Source organism: Pseudorasbora parva, chromosome 25 (assembly GCF_024679245.1).
Source record: "Pseudorasbora parva isolate DD20220531a chromosome 25, ASM2467924v1, whole genome shotgun sequence".
Lineage (NCBI taxonomy): Eukaryota > Metazoa > Chordata > Actinopteri > Cypriniformes > Gobionidae > Pseudorasbora > Pseudorasbora parva.
This window is the reverse complement of record NC_090196.1, coordinates 35,122,440-35,137,259: the sequence shown is the minus strand read 5'-3', so window position 1 is coordinate 35,137,259 and position 14,820 is coordinate 35,122,440. Positions and strand designations below refer to the sequence as shown.

Below are 14,820 nucleotides of genomic sequence, written 5' to 3'. Positions count from 1 at the left end.
AATGCCATACAAACCCAGTCAATTATGAGATAATCTCTCCATTGATGAGTGGTTTGTTAGGACAATATTTGAAAATCTGCACACAAAAAAATCTAAATATTGGCAAAATCTCCTTTAAAGTTGAGCAAATCAAGTCCTTAGCAATGCATATTACTACACTCTGAAAAATGCTGGCTTAAAAACAGTAATAATACACTTCTGATATATTTACGGTAGAACATTTACTAAATATCTTCATGGAACATGATCTTCATATCCTAATGATTTTTGGCATAATCCAAAAATGGACCCTTTTGACCCATACGATGACAGAGGCGAGCTCATTGTGGACGGAGCAGCACCCCGGGGTGTTTAAGGGCAGGAAGCTGCTTTATAGAGCCGACTATAACGACACAATGACCGTCTGCACACACACACACACACACTGAGGGCATTGAGGTCGAGTGGGCTTTTGTGCTGCTGACGGTTTAGTGTCAATGTAACGGTTTACTTACACAACAAAGACAGAGACTGGCAATCAGCTCTTTAGTTGAGCTGTTAAAGCGGCCCTGGAGGAAACCTGCCGCTCAAGCTCCACAAACCATCAGGAGACCTTATTCTGCTGCCGCTTCAGGGCCGTTAGGATAGATTACACCACTTTTATTACATTTACATTCAACATTTACCTTCAGTTCTCATTACTGTAATGCAATAAAAAATGTATTAGATTTTTTTTTAAATAGTAAAATGTATAAAAATATATATTTAAATGAGAAAAGTATACAGCACGGCCATTTGTTTAATTGATGCTTGTTAAATACATTTTTTACTGTCTTTAAAGGTCCCGTTCTTCGTGTGTTTTCGAAGCTTTGATTATGTTTACAGTGTGCAATATAACATGAGTTCATGTTTCGAGTATTTTCCACACAGTTGCCTTATCTGTCCAGCGCTGTTTCCTCTGTCCTACAAACGGCCTGATGATTTCCTTGCTCTATGAAGTCCCTCCTTCAGAAACACGTAACGAGTTCTGATTGGGCCAGCGCTTCCCGTGTTGTGATTGGACAGCAGCTTAGCGCACTTTCCCCGGAAAGGTCCCGCCTCTTCCCATAACGGGGCGATGACAGCGCTGAATGCGCTCTTCTCCACGTGGGAGAGCAACGAGACCACGCCCCCTATTTTGCGTGTTCTTGTGGGCGGAGGGTTCGTCAACAGACGGCTCTAGTGACGTCATCACAGCAGGAAGTGCAGCGCTGTAGTCCAGACCGGCCGCTCGCTGTCGGCTTTGAAAGGGAACTTCTGTTAAATAAAATATCTCGCTTGGCATTGAACTCTGAGCTTTATAATTTTACAGGTATTATTTATGCTCTAACAGAAACATTACACACTAACTAAAGTTTGAAAGATGGAATCGCGAAGAACAGGACCTTTATGCTCATTTAAATGAACAGTTTTAACTTTAATACTGTAGACATGTTCAGGGGCCGGATTCACGAAAATGTTCTTAAGGAAGAAGTTAAGAAAATGCTTAAAATAAGTTCTAAGAGGTTCGTAAGAATGTTCCTAAGTGCAAATTCTTAAGAGGTTCTCAAATATTTTCTTAAGAACATCTGAATTTTTTACTTAAAGTACAACTCCGGTGAGAAATGAACCTAGGGGTAATGAACAGATGGTTACTGAGTAGATCGTTCTCTGGGATGCGTTTTCATGGAACTCGAATGTAAAGAGTTTTATCTCTAAACACAGATTAGCTTATAACGCGAGTGTATGGGGCAGACAATAAGTGAAATTAAACCGCTAGTTAATACCACTAACAGCTCAAAATAGCCTCACACTAACACGGCAGCATGATGAGGGTCCCTACATGCAGACCTGAAGCACTGAGAACTGTAAGAGTACAAACAGTTTAATAAGAAGATACTTTATAAAGACGGTACATTACGCGATTATAGACGGCAGCCATCTTGGAGAACAGTCTCGAAGCCACGAACGCTAAAAAAGCGCTTTAAATTAAGGGCAGTAAAAATTAACACGAATTCAAAGCTGTGAAACATGACCGATGGTTTATAAATAATTTTTATTTATATTTAAAATATATTTATGATAATTCATATATTTAATATTATTACTGCAAAAAATGCTCTTCTTACTCAGTATTTTTTTCTTGTTTCTAGTCTAAATATCTAACAATTCTTAAATCAAGATGCATTTACTAGATCGGTAAAGCGACATGAGATATTGTTCTTGTTTTCTGGGGGAATATATCTAAATGAAGAGAGTTTTTGCTTAAAACAGGCAAAATGATCTGCCAATGGGGTGAGAAAAATAATCTTATTTCTGATTGGGACGGAAACAAGAAACAAGATTTCAATCAGAAATAAGATTATTTTTCTCACCCCATTGGCAGATCATTTTGCCTGTTTTAGATATTTTTAGATATTATTTTAGATATATTTAGATATTTATCCCCAGAAAACAAGAAACAAATTGTCATTTTTCTGATCTAGTAAGTGCATCTTGGAGAAGCCCGTCCCCAGCGTGGGCTCATTAGGACTCCATCACAGCTCTTCATACGCAGATCATTGAGCTCACGCTCCGCTGCACTCGTTTAGCGTCTGCAGTTCAGACGCACTTAATTGGGCACAATTTAAATCATTAAGAGAGGCAGTAAAGTCAGAATCCAGAGGAAAGAGGCCCAGATCCAGCTTCAGATCTCTGATGAGGGCTCTCGTTAACCAAACGACCCACAGTCCTCAAAGCGGCTTCATTAGCCGCTCATCATGGACCTGACCGTGGCTTTGGTTTAAAGGTGTGAGGCCGGTGACCTCTGACCTCTGGGCCTACAGTGGCCCCTTTGAGTCACGTTTCACTTTACTGGCCCTAAAGCTCAGCCCCTTCACAACCTTTGATCCAAATTCAAGTGTAAATCAATGGAGAAAGAGCCACTCCACACACACACACACCTCTGAAGACACACACACACTCCACTGAAGACACACACACACTCCACTGAAGACACACACGCACACACTCCACTGAAGACACACACACCCACTGAAGACACACACACACACACTCCACTGAAGACACACACACCCACTGAAGACACACACACACACACACTCCACTGAAGACACACACACACTAACTCCACTGAAGACACTCACACACACTCCACTGAAGACACACACACACACACTCCACTGAAGACACACACACACTAACTCCACTGAAGACACACACGCACACACTCCACTGAAGACACACACACACACTAACTCCACTGAAGACACTCACACACACCAGTGTGAGAGAGAGAGAGCGTGTGTGTGTGTGTGTGTGTGTGTGTGTGTGTGTGTGTGTGTGTGTGTGTCAGTGTGAGTGAGAGAGAGCGTGTCTCAGTGTGTGTGTGTGCGTGTGTATGTCAGTGTGAGAGAAGAGAGAGCGTGTCTCAGTGTGTGTGTGTATGTGTGTGTCAGTGTGAGTGAGAGAGAGCGTGTCTCAGTGTGTGTGTGTGTGTGTGTGTGTATGTGTCAGTGTGAGTGAGAGAGAGCGTGTCTCAGTGTGTGTATGTGTTTGTGCGACTGTATTTGTGAATATGTGTGTGTGTGTGTGTGTGTGTGTGTACATCTGGTTTTCCGCTGTTCTAATGTTTTTTTTTCAGCCTCAAGCAGGAAGACGGTGTGATCCTTCCAAACAAACTCCTCTTTGATCACCTCCGTCCATCTGAACACACACACACACACGCACACAGTCTCTGAATCATGTTCTGTCCTCACCGTGTCATTCTGTCAATATTGACTCACCTGTAGTGTGACCTCTGACCTCTGCTCACCACATCCGCATACAGTACATGAACACACACACACACACACCAGGGTCATTATCAGCTGGAACTCTCTCTTCATTATTCTTAAATATCCCCATCCGCTGCCTCTCACACACACACACACACACACACACACACACAGCCTCCCGTAATCCGGCCGGAATAATGCGTAGCATGTGTCAGATCCCGATCGCCAAATATAATCAGCCTGGGATTGATCCCAGCGGCCCGTGTGCTAATGAGGCCTGAGCCGAATCCTGGCAGCGCTTTGCCAATAATCCTTGAGAAAGTCTCGGCTAATGAGGCTTTTATCACTCGCACAGCCAGAGGAAATCAGCTCGGACTGTTCCTGCCTGATTAAAGTCAACATGAAATGCATTATATTTCCATAATCGAACATATTTCCCAGTGAAATGGGATATTAGGGCAGGAGGTGGTGATAGGCGTCAGGATGAGGAATGCAGGAAGACAAGCTAGTTTTCCTTTGGAATAATCAGACACTCGTAATAAGAGCAGGAATGTGTGTTAAAGTCAGCATGACATCAAATCTGACAATTCTTGTTTTTTATGGAATATTTCATAATTAATGCGTCTCTTGAGTCAGAATAACTCACACTCACCAATAGCAAACCACAACCATCCAATCACAATTCCCTACAGACACAATGAAGCCCGCCTGCATTTCCTCAAGCCCCGCCCTGCATTTGATCAAGCCCCGCCCTGCATTTCCTCAAGCCCCGCCCTGCATTTGATCAAGCCCCGCCCTGCATTTGCTCAAGCCCCGCCCTGCATTTGATCAAGCCCCGCCCTGCATTTGATCAAGCCCCGCCCTGCATTTGATCAAGCGCCGCCCTGCATTTGATCAAGCCCCGCCCTGCATTTGATCAAGCCCAGTCCTGCATTTGATCAAGCCCCGCCCTGCATTTGATCAAGCCCCGTCCTGCATTTGCTCAAGCCCCGCCCTGCATTTGCTCAAGCCCCGTCCTGCATTTGATCAAGCCCCGCCCTGCATTTGATCAAGCCCAGTCCTGCATTTGATCAAGCCCCGCCCTGCATTTGATCAAGCCCCGTCCTGCATTTGATCAAGCCCCGCCCTGCATTTGATCAAGCCCCGCCCTGCATTTGCTCAAGCCCCGTCCTGCATTTGATCAAGCCCCGTCCTGCATTTGATCAAGCCCCGTCCTGCATTTGATCAAGCCCCGCCCTGCATTTGCTCAAGCCCCGCCCTGCATTTGCTCAAGCCCCGCCCTGCATTTGCTCAAGCCCCGTCCTGCATTTGCTCAAGCCCCGTCCTGCATTTGATCAAGCCCCGTCCTGCATTTGATCAAGCCCCGTCCTGCATTTGATCAAGCCCCGCCCTGCATTTGATCAAGCCCCGCCCTGCATTTGATCAAGCCCCGTCCTGCATTTGATCAAGCCCCGTCCTGCATTTGATCAAGCCCCGTCCTGCATTTGATCAAGCCCCGTCCTGCATTTGATCAAGGCCCGCCCTGCATTTGATCAAGCCCCGCCCTGCATTTGATCAAGCCCCGCCCTGCATTTCCTCAAGCCCCGCACTGCATTTGATCAAGCCCCGTCCTGCATTTGATCAAGCCCCGTCCTGCATTTGATCAAGCCCCGTCCTGCATTTGATCAAGCCCCGACCTGCATTTGATCAAGCCCCGTCCTGCATTTGATCAAGCCCCGTCCTGCATTTGATCAAGCCCCGCCCTGCATTTGATCAAGCCCCGCCCTGCATTTGATCAAGCCCCTCCTTGCATTTGATCAAGCCCCGCCATGCATTTGATCAAGCCCCGCCATGCATTTGATCAAGCGCCGCCCTGCATTTGCTCAAGCCCCGCCCTGCATTTGATCAAGCCCCGCCCTGCATTTGCTCAAGCCCCGCCCTGCATTTGCTCAAGCCCCGCCCTGCATTTGCTCAAGCCCCGCCTTGCATTTGCTCAAGCCCCGCCCTGCATTTGTTCTTGTTTGAGAAGCGTTTCACTTGATATAAGACAAAATATGGAAGAAACTTGACTTTAAAATTCCGTATTGTCCAGAAAACAAGTCACACTCGGTGAAAGTTGCATTGTTAAGAGAAGAAAAAAAAATTCAATAAATCACAGATAAGTCTTTTATTTTATTACTACATTCTGCAATAATGTAATCTAAACACTGTAAATGTGTTTTAGTTCCTGTCACTACACAGCAAACCCTTTCATTTGAACACTATTCAGAACAGGAATATAAACATGGATTTATAAGGACAGGATTAGAGCCAACCAATACGAATGAAATAAAACCATCCTGAGATTAAAGTCATTATAATGAGGGATTAAACTCGTTACATTTCAAAAACAAAATAGCAAATACAATGTTGAGAAGAAAATTATTACATTTCAAGAATAAAGTCAACGTTGAAACGTCAAACGTTGAAATAAAATGTTGAGAATAAACATAAAATTGAGAATAAAGTTGAAATAAAATATTCTCAATTGATTGATTGATTGATTGATTGATTGATTGACCTTTTATTATCCCGAAGGAAATTTGTCTTGGACACATACAAAAACACTGTCTGCTGTATAAAAAAATAAATAATAATAAATACGTAAATAAATAAATGCATGAATGTCACTTGTACACACGCACTTTACACACACGCACACAATATCTGCAATACATATACAAACTACAATCAAACAACCAACTGCACATTGCCCTTTAAACTACAGTTCTAAAATTTAAAATACATCTCAGAGGTAACCTTAATGCTTATTTAAGGCTATAATAGACAGGGGTACAAAGGAGTTCTTAAAGCGGTTGAGTCTGCACTTAGGGACTCTAAAGCGTCTTCCCGAGGGAAGTAGCTGGTACTCATGATGAAGGATATGAGTGGGGTCAGATATAATTTTTTGGGCCTGTCTGATAACTGTTTCATCATAGACGGCCTGAAGTGTGTGATGCTGCTCAACTCCCATGATTTTCATGGCTCTCAGTGTTAGCCGTGTAATCTGGGCTTTCAACTGTACACTGAGGTTGCCAAACCAAGCTGCGATGCCATATCTCATAATGCTCTCAATTACAGCATGGTAAAAAAGAAACAACACTTTCTGCTGAACACCAAAAACCCTGAGCCTACGAAGAAAATGTAATCGTTGTTGGACCCTAGTACAGATACTTTCTATATGGACACTCCATGTCAGTTTACTGTCAATGAATATGCCCAAATATCTGTAAGAATCAACTTGGACTATATTCTGATCATTGATGACCATTAGTGAATGGTCACCAATGGATTTGGGGTCGAACACCATCTCCATTGTTTTCTTAATATTGATTGTAAGAGAGTGTTTGTCACACCACTGAACAAAATTCTGGATCTCATGTTTATATGCTATTAAATCCGTTGCGTCTGATATTAAACTCAGGATAGCTGTGTCATCAGAGAATTTAATCATGTAGTTGTTAGCAGTCCTGCATGTACATTCATTAGTGTACAGTGTGAACAGGACTGGGGAACTAACACATCCTTGAGGGGCGCCAGTGCTGATGGTCATAGGTTCAGACAACGTCCCATTTATACTGACCTGCTGACTACGATTGGTCAGAAATGAATGGTACCACCTAATAATGAATGGGTTGACACTCAACCGCTGCAGTGTCTGTAAGAGAACATGGGGCTGCAATGTATTAAAGGCTGAGGTAAAGTCCACAAACAGTAATCTAGCGTAGGCTCTAGGGTTCTCAAGATGTTTAGTCACTAGATGCACTATACTGTTGATCGCATCATCAGTGCCTCTCTGTCGTTTGTAAGCGAACTGGAAAGGATCTAACTGTGGGCCTACATCCATCTGTAATTTGCTCACAATGAGCTTTTCCATACACTTCATTACAACAGAAGTTAAAGCAATGGGTCTGAAATCATTATTCTCCAGTGGGTGGGATTTCTTAGGGACCGGTGTTATGATTGCCTTTTTCCATTGTGTGGGTACAGTGTGAGAGTGTAGGGACCTCTGGAAGATAGGACACCATGCAGGCGTCAGTTCATCTGCAAATGTTCTTAGTAGAAAAGCAGAAATGCCATCCGGGCCTGTTGCTTTATTTACATTGATTTGCTTAAAAACCTTATTGATGGATTTATTGTTGATCTCAAGCCTATCAGCATCATCAATAGCAACACTATCAAGCACCATGTCACATTCCGCTGAGACATTATGAATGTCAAACCTCCCATAAAAATAGTTCAATTCATTAGCTTTAGCCAGTTCATCCCCAACATGTAAATATTTCCTTGTGGGTTTCATGTTAGTAACGGTTTTCATTGAGTCCCATAATTGTTTTGAGTTCATTTTTTGGAGGTTTACCTCTATCGACTCCCTATGATGTTCCTTCGCTTCCCTGAGCCTCTGGTTCAACTCCCTTTGTACAGTTTTAAGTTGTAAATGATCTTTTGCCTTAAATGCTAGTTTTTTCCTATTTATGCAGTCCTTCACCTCCTTTGTGATATATGGTTTGTTGTTGGGATATATTTTTATTTTACGTTTTGGGATAATAGTGTCTACACAGAATTTTATATAATCTGTGGTAGATTCTGTGGCATTGTCCAAGTTTGACTCCGTAGAGAAAATATCCCAGTCAGTGGATAAGAAACAACCTTTCAATGTTTCTATGCCGTCTTCTGACCATACATTAATGGATTTAACCAAGGGTTTACAGCTCTTTAGGGCTGTCTTGTATATAGGGATCAAATGGACAGTGTTATGGTCGGAATTTGACAGAGGTGGTTTAGCTATGGCTGTGTATGCATGTTTTAAATTACCATAGCATTTGTCCAAAGTTCTGTTCTTCCTGGTATTACATTTAATATACTGTTCAAAACCTGGCAATGCAATATTTAAATTACAATGATTAAAATGTTACGTTTATTCTCAACAAAGTTGCTGTGTTTCGACAACAAAAAACGTAAATTAAAGTCTTTCCACAAAAAATAAAAATATAAATAAATAAATAAATAAATAAATAAATAAATAAATAAATAAATAAATAAATAAATAAATAAATAAATAAATAAATAAATAAATAAATAAATAAATATCATTTTGGGAAAAAAAGTCTAAATGAAATGTTGAGAATAAATGTATTAAATTTTGCAAATAAAGTTGTGTTCAACAAAACACTTTTCTATTTTTTTCTCAACATTTTACACGTTTTTTTTCCTGAAACACGACGACTTTATTCTCAGATTATCTCTACATTTTATTTCAACTTTTTTTTCTTAAAATTTGCATTTTTTTGTTGTCAAAACACAACGACTGATGAGAATAAACAAAATGAAGAATATTTTATATTTTATTTAATATAAATGTAAGTTTGTTGTCAAAACACAACAACTTTATTCTCAATTTAATGTTTATTCTCAACATTTTATTTACACTTTTTCCACCCAATTTTTTTTTTTTTTTGGTGGAAACACGACTATTCTCAAAATGTTGTTTTTTTCTACTTTTCTCTCTTTTTGTTGTCGAAACACAGTGAAATTTTATTTATATTTTTTATTTTATTACACAGAGAATATTTTATTTCGACTTTATTCTCAAAATTTGATGTTTATTCTCAAAAAAAAATCTTTTTTAAACTAATTTTTTCAAGTTTTTTCTTGAAACACAATGACTTTATACTTTAAATGTAATAATTTTCTTCTCAACATTGTATTTCGTTTTTTTTTTGTAATATAAGGAGTTTATTCTCTCATTATAATGACTTTAATCTCAGGATGTTTTTTATTTAATTTTTTTATTGCTTGGCCCTAATCCTCTTCCGTATAATGTATAGTGTCCTTACAAACAACATTTTCAAAGGCAAGCCTAAACTAATTTACTGAAAGTGAAACTGTGTTAAATAAACCTGGCTCAAACGTGTGTTTGTGTGTGCTTGTAGCAGTATTAAAGTACAGCATGCTTCAGATGATAAAAAAATACATCAACTTTGAAACCATTACCCTCATAATTTACACTGCAAAGAACTGATGTTCTTCAAGATACATTTACCAGAGAAGCAAAATGACAAGATATTAAGGAAAAGCCATCAACAAGCAAGTTTGAGCTTAAAACGAGAAAAATATCTGCCAATGGGGTCAGAACAAATATCAATAAACTGAATTAAGCATTACTCATTTTACTTCTCGAGTAAATGTGTCTTGATTGAAGAAGGTTTAGATATTTGTGCTGAGAAAAGCTGACAGAAACACAGAGGAAGAAGCCTAAATGAGCTTCACTATTCTTCATCAACATGAACAACGAAAGCTCAATGCTCACAGCAGTCAGTTTCGCTGCTGTTCATGTCATAAATCCCATCATTCTGCCATGATCTCAATGCGTGGCCAGTCCTGCGCTCGGCCATGAAAGACGCTTTATTCTCTCTTCAGACGTCCAGTCGCCCTCCACGCGTGCCGTCTCTCAGCGGCTCTATAAAGCCTGCCGGAGGGTTTGGGTTCGACACAAGCGCCGCTCTGTGTGTGAGGCATTAAATCAACACACACTGGCTCAAACTCCAGTCTCACACTCAACACACTCCGTCTGAGGCTGGACTCTCACGCTGAACATCCACATTAACATGATCATAGTTGCAGACTGCCAACACTCTTACATGACAGGTGACAAGAGGCATGCATTTGCTAGTCAAAGCCTGTTTCTGCCACGGAAGCAAAAATAAAAAACAGTTTTTTTGTTTTTATTTCACAATTATGAGAAGAATTAAGACTTTTTTTACGAGCTATAAACTATACAAACAGAACTGGGAAATGAAAAGTCGCAATTATCTTTATTTTGTATTGTGTGGTTTGCATACTAAGCTGTTATTTGAACTAATGTCGGTTGTTGATGCACATTTTCTGAGGAAATGCACAGAAATAATACAAATGTTTTATCTATAATTTTATAAATAATTTATTTGAAAGCAAAAAAGGGTTGTTTTTCTTATTGCCTTTGTTACTAAACACAAGCAATCCGACACGCCTCATGAACTGAACAGATCTAATGCCGAATAAGTCCACTACAGTATTCAAAGCTCCTCTAAAATGATCACTAAACTAAAATAATTACATTTCAGAAATCCTGAGGTTATGAGATTCCTAACTTAAACTATTCATTGAAATTACTCTTTTTGTTGTTGTTGTTGTTGTGAGTTTAAATCTTGCAAATTCTGATAAAATTTCTGAATTCTGAGTTTAAAACTTGCAATTCTATATTTTTTCTCTGAATTCTGAGTTTAAAACTTGCAATTCTTTATTTTTTCCGGAAAGTCTGAATTTGAATCTTGCAATTCTATATTTGTTCCTGAAATTCTGAGTTTGAATCTTGCAATTCTATATTTGTTCCTGAAATTCTGAGTTTGAATCTTGCAATTCTATATTTGTTCCTGAAATTCTGAGTTTGAATCTTGCAATCCTATATTTTTTCCTGAAATTCTGAGTTTAAAACTTGCAATTCTTTATTTTTTCCTGAAATTCTGAGTTTGAATCTTGCAATCCTAAATTGTTTTCCTGAATTCTGAGTTTAAAACTTGCAATTCTATATTTTTTCTCTGAATTCTGAGTTTAAAACTTGCAATTCTATATTTTTTCTCTGAATTCTGAGTTTAAAACTTGCAATTCTTTATTTTTTCCGGAAAGTCTGAATTTGAATCTTGCAATTCTATATTTGTTCCTGAAATTCTGAGTTTGAATCTTGCAATTCTATATTTGTTCCTGAAATTCTGAGTTTGAATCTTGCAATTCTATATTTGTTCCTGAAATTCTGAGTTTGAATCTTGCAATCCTATATTTTTTCCTGAAATTCTGAGTTTAAAACTTGCAATTCTTTATTTTTTCCTGAAATTCTGAGTTTGAATCTTGCAATCCTAAATTGTTTTCCTGAATTCTGAGTTTAAAACTTGCAATTCTATATTTTTTCTCTGAATTCTGAGTTTAAAACTTGCAATTCTATATTTTTTCCTGAAATTCTGAGTTTAAAACGTGCAATTCTATATTTTTTCCTGAAATTCTGAGTTTAAAACGTGCAATTCTATATTTTTTCCTGAAATTCTGAATTTGAATATTGCAATTCTATATTTTTCCTGAAATTCTGAGTTTAAAACTTGCAATTCTTTATTTTTTCCTGAAATTCTGAATTTGAATCTTGCAATTCTATATTTTTTCCTGAAATTCTGAGTTTAAAACTTGCAATTCTATATTTTTTCCTGAAATTCTGAGTTTAAAACTTGCAATTCTATATTTTTCCTGAAATTCTGAGTTTTCTATCATTTTTCTTGGAATTCTGACATTTTTTCTGAATTCTAATTTAAAACTTGCACTTCTGTATTTTTCAGTGAGTTAAAACTTGCAATTTTATATTTTTACTCACAATTTCTACCCAATAACTACCGACAACTACAAATCTGCATATTCATTATTACAGTTCCATGACATTTCCAGGTATAGCAATCACTTTTAAAGTAAGGTTTTCCGTGTGATTCGTGGTTCTTCAGAGACAGAAAACAGCTGCTGACGGGGGGAATTAAAATCAGAACCATCTTGAGTTTTAGTTGTCTAAGCTTGAGTTTAAATCATCATTAATTGTAAGTTTGCTGAGAGCCTCAGACCTCTTCTGAAGAAACACTGGTTTAAATAAAGAAGAAAAGCCACTAAAGAAGTTTAAACACACTAAGGATTGCAAGATTCACTAAAACACAGTCTGCATGCATCGCCTCTCAGCACCACAAGAGAGCGCCACCATCTTAAACTACTTCACCATCATCACTAAGAGGCGTTTAACACCCTGAGCTCTAAAAGATCAGTAATTATTTCAAGCATGCATCAATGGCAGTTTCTCCTGATGGCTTTTAAGGCCTCACTCGTCTCAATCCCAGTTCAAGGGGGTGAAGAGAGAATGTGTCTCTCAAAGCCTGGTGTTGGTGAATGCGTCTACATATGGAAACAGAGTCCTGTTGACATTTGGGGTCCCCTGTGGGGCCAAACTCTGCCAGCTGGCATCAGAGCAAACGGCTTCATGACTGCTGTCATAGATATGAGTGAAGATAAACTCCTACTGTACCCCGGTAAAGCTGATTTCAACTTCCCTTCTGGCTCAAACTGCGCTTATCACAGTAAAACATCATCTTTTACTCGCCGCCACGCCGCTCCAAACCTGTTTGACTGCCGTTCTTCAGTGGAAAACTAAAGAGGTGTTCTGGAAATTCTTCATGCAGCATTTTTTTCATACAATGAATAGGCTAACATGACTATCAAGCTCCTAAAAATAACACCCATAAAAGTATCATAAATGTAGCCCATATGCACTGTAGTTCATTCTTGAGTCAATTCTTCTGCTTGCTTCCGCCACGGAATAAAACAGTAAAAATGGTAATTGCAACTTTTTATGTCATAATTCCACAAAAAAATTCCTCTTAATTCTGAGTTTGAATCTCGCAATTACAACATTTTTCTCTGAATTCTTAGTAGTTTAATGCTGCTTAAATTGTAAAGACAAGTTTCCTTGGTAAAAATTTCACATGAAAGCCCTGACATTTTGAAACTTGAATGCAATTATCTCGTAATCACGACTTCAGAAGTCAGAATCTTCTGATAGCACGTGAATGCAGCCTAAATCTCGCAATTTTTCTCTGAAAATCTGAGTTTAAGTCTCCCAATTCTGACTTATTTCTTATGAATTTGGAGTTTAAATCTTGCTATTTGGACTTTTTTCTTGGAATTTTGAGTGGAAATATCAAAACTTTGGCAATTATCTCTGATTTCTGAGTTCGCAATTCTGACTTTTCTCAGTTATGAGCTTATATCTTGCAATTTTGAAGAAAGTCCAAATTGTGAGATATAAACTCTAAATTGTGAGGAAAAGTTGTGATATGAAAAGCCACAATTACCTTCTTTTTTGTTGTTGTTCTGTGGCAGAAAGAGCTGAGGACGAGTAGCCTAAATGATGACAGAAGTGTCATTTTTGCACTGATCTTTTCCCACGGATTCTGGAAAGAGGCAGCGGTACAGATCAATGAGGAACAGCAAAGAACAGCCCCTGAGGAGTCTGATGGAAAACTCTGGATTAAGATTAGGATCAGAACCCTGGAGATGGCAGATAACTCAGTGTTTGGGACGGAGCAGTTGTCACTGAAGTGACAGGCACAGCTGAGTCCAAACACACACGCAAGAAACCCTTCAGTGTATCTGGCAACTTCACAGCCATTTCTGTAGAAAATGACCTGGATAATGAGTTTAGAAATAGACCAGAAGCTCTTGGGACACTTTTCCTTTGAGCTTTTCCACAGAGTTTTTCCAGACTTCAAAACAAAACGCCCCGAATAACATTAGACATCAGTCTGAGCTTGTCTCTGAATGCAAATGTTACAAAAAGCTAAACAGACCCAGTTATACTGTATCCATTATAGAGCACAAGTCTTTCACACACGCATGAAACGCTAAACATCAGAACTTACCCGAATATTTCTCCTGTCCGACCCAAAACAACCAATCCCGTTTCCAGCACAAATCCTCGTTATTCGCCGAGCAGATCCGCGCTCGCGCTCTTGGCGTCGGTAAAATCTCCGCGCGTCGGTCACTGCTGATCCGGAGCTTTAAACTGCATATCTGAAACACACTCGGATGAGGGGAACGAGCGTGTGTGTGTGTGTGAGCTCTGTAAGTGTGTGTGTGTGTTGGGGAGGTTCGCGTACCTAAAGCGCGCGGCGCGTCCGCGTGTCACATGACGCAACGCGCGCACAGACGGCTGCGTAATACGCGTGCAATTTCTGAAGTTCTACAGTGCAAAATATTTCCCTTACTTAGCATTTCTGTTTTGTTTTCAAGAACAAATATCTAAATATTCTTAAATCAACATACATTAATGGAGACGCAAAATGACTGAAGAGATTAGGTTAAAAAAAAAATAATAATAATAAAAATAAAGTAGGTTTATGAGTTTATGTATCCTAGCCAGAAGAAATATTAAAAACTTTCTTTTTCTGACCCCATTGGCAGATTTAATATC

At 39.2% G+C, this 14,820-nt stretch overlaps 1 protein-coding gene across 1 annotated transcript in view; it reads right to left on the bottom strand.

Moving 5' to 3' along the window:
• Positions 1-14,542, bottom strand: part of prickle1a (prickle homolog 1a) — a 46,652-nt gene extending 32,110 nt beyond the window's left edge. The window contains exon 1 of the mRNA XM_067436016.1: positions 14,270-14,542. The gene's annotated coding sequence lies outside the window, so the exon portion shown is untranslated. The remainder of the gene's footprint in view (positions 1-14,269) is intronic.
• Between the last annotated feature and the right edge of the window lie 278 nt (positions 14,543-14,820).